Raw genomic sequence first — 2,779 nt, 5'->3', positions numbered from 1 at the left:
AGATTGGAAAACAACTGATTGGGAAGCGCGTTTTGAGTTGGCTTGGCGGCTCTGCCGCTGCTCTCCTTTCCAGCGAAAATCGTAAACAAAACAAAAACCAGAAAGACCAGTAAGCGAGAGAGTGGGGAGGGAGCAAAAGAGAGAGAGCAAGAGAGAAATCCCCCTAGTAATAGACCTGCTCCAATTGGAAGCGTGGGCCGCTGCAACTGCAAATTTCCAATGCGAGCAGGCGCTCTCTTTGATCGCTGCTCGCTCTCTCTAGCTCACTCTCGCCCTCTCTCTTTAGCTTGTGCCACAGTAGCTGCCGAAGGCGATTTTCTTGCTCGTGTCAGCCGATCGCTCTTCGTGGGTGTCGCCCCCGCTCCGCCCACTTCTGATCAGAATCGGAATCCAAGCCGACTACCTTTGAAGGTCCCTTTTTCCAGTTGCCAGACGTATCCTTTAAGTAAACATAGCTCAACCAACTTGGCAGCGCTCCAAATGTGGAGACGATTCCTTGGCAATGTCATATATCCTAACCCCCTCCACTCCACCATGCCACGCCCCTCAGCCCCTCGGCGACGACAATTCCATTAAAAGTTGTACGTTGTCACTTTGCGTTAACTTATCTGTGGAGCATGTTGTGCGATCGCATTTTTATTGTCGCCATTGTCTCTCGCTCTCTCCGTCTCCCTTTCTCCTGCTTTTTTCCTGCCCACACAGGGAAGCCAACGCACACACTTAAATATTACACTCAGAGAAATAATTCTTGAGCTTTTGGAGTAAGGCACAGTAAAGCTCGTGTGCCACTCCAATTTCAGACTACCTTTGGGAAAAAAACTTTCTAAGACATATACATACATATGTACAATGAAAGTACAATTGAAAGTAAAAATATTTGTCTAAAATCTGCGAATTTTTTTTAAGTTTAGGTCAAAAGAAATTGTGTTCAATTAAACACAATAAGTTAAAATGGCGAACTAACGTTGAAAAGATATATTTAGTTAAATTTCAAGGAATCTTGTCCAGTTGATTTTGGAATAGTTTAAAGCGGTAAAATTTTCCAATATACCTACAATCACGTCCTTATAGGGATAAATCGGTTTAATACATAAATTTTAATTAAAATTTAATAAATCTTAAAGTTAAATAAATTTAAAAAGAATTGTAATTTTAAATTTTAGCCTATACTTTTTGGGTGCTCTTTGCGCCCAGTGTATCAAATGCATCCACATCTCACGTGCGCCGGCAGCGTTGTGCGACGTTTCTTTGTCGCTGGTTTTTGTGTAGCACTTGGCCTGCTCCCCACTTGACAATGCTTTGCATGCCGGGCAAAACCATCCAGTATCTCCCCAGCTCCTCTTAACCCAACCCATTCCGATCCCTTCCCATCCAGATCCCATCCTGCTCCTCACCAGCTTGTCATATTCCATGTTTGTGGCGGCGACAAAAGCTCTTGCGGCTGCCTCTGCCCGCGTCGACTGCGCTGCCCGCACAATCAGCAACTCGGCATCTTGTTCGCTGTCCCTTTGTGCGCCTTTCGCCTGAATTGCATTAACCAGAGTCGGCGGTGCACTGCAAAAATAAATAATTAAACTATGTTATTTAAATATAGAACGATGCAAACTAAAACAGAACTATACCACAAGTTGTAAAAGCTTACCCCTTCCAAATCTGGCTTCAACTGTCCAATTTATGTACGGAAGAGTACTGGGTAAAGTTTCTGGTAAACTTATCAAATTAAATTAAACAAGAAAAGAAAATTCAATTTGTTATAGTAATGCAGAGTTTACCTTAGATAAGTACCGAATAAGAGCCAGGCTGAAAAATTTTGTTAAACAAATATTAAGACCTCTACCGAAAATTTTGCTTCAATAGGCTAAAGATCTGGATAAAATGATCGCTTAATTAATTATTAAAAATTTTTACACAAACGAAAACCGAATCTTTTTATGCAGATTATAAGTTCGGGTAAAAAAAAACATAAGAACAAAATGGTTAATAAAGCGGGAAATTTTGATTATTTGTTTGGTAGGTTTTTGGACTTTGGCCTAAAAGTTGACAATTTTTTCCAGTGCAGCGAGGTAGCAGGCCAGGCCAACCTTGTTCTGCCACAGAAAAAGACATCGCTCGGCTCGAATCAACCCGCTCGCTCCCCATTCTGCCCCCACTTTCCACTCCGCACTCCACACTCCCCACCTCCCACTCCCATTGCTCATTTTTAATGTGCAATTCCGTATGTACAGCTCGTAGCCATGGCCACCATTCCGCTCCTAGTGTGTGTGTTTGCATAGCAGCGTGGTCGCTGGTTAGGCATGTGCCACCTCCAGCTCCAAGCTCCAAGCTCCGAGTTCCGATCCCCAGCCCCCAACTGCCATTCCGGCTCCCACCTCGGCTGCAACTTCAGCTGGAAACTTCAGATCACAACCTAGCCTTATAACCAAACGAGTGCAGCTCCGTTTATCGGCCGGCCTAACCTTGTTAGGATTGTAAAATGTAAACCGAAGGCGTTGCCACGGACTCAGACCTCAACTTGGACTTACACTGGTCAAAAACTTAAATATTAGATCAAGTAATAACTAAGAAAAAGAACCAGTACAAAAACTAGTGTTTAAATATGGATAAGTAATTCAATAGACACCAATAGACACACATTGAAAACACATTTTTAAGGGTTAACCTAAATTATCATTTATAAAAATTACCTTAACTTAACCATTAGAAAAAATCATCCTTTTATATTATTTATTTTTTTAGCTTGAATACATACCTTTTTATATAAAGTAAAACCAGCAGATTT

Source organism: Drosophila rhopaloa, unplaced genomic scaffold, assembly GCF_018152115.1.
Source record: "Drosophila rhopaloa isolate 14029-0021.01 unplaced genomic scaffold, ASM1815211v1 contig_150, whole genome shotgun sequence".
Classification (NCBI taxonomy): domain Eukaryota; kingdom Metazoa; phylum Arthropoda; class Insecta; order Diptera; family Drosophilidae; genus Drosophila; species Drosophila rhopaloa.
This window is presented reverse-complemented; position numbering follows the sequence as displayed.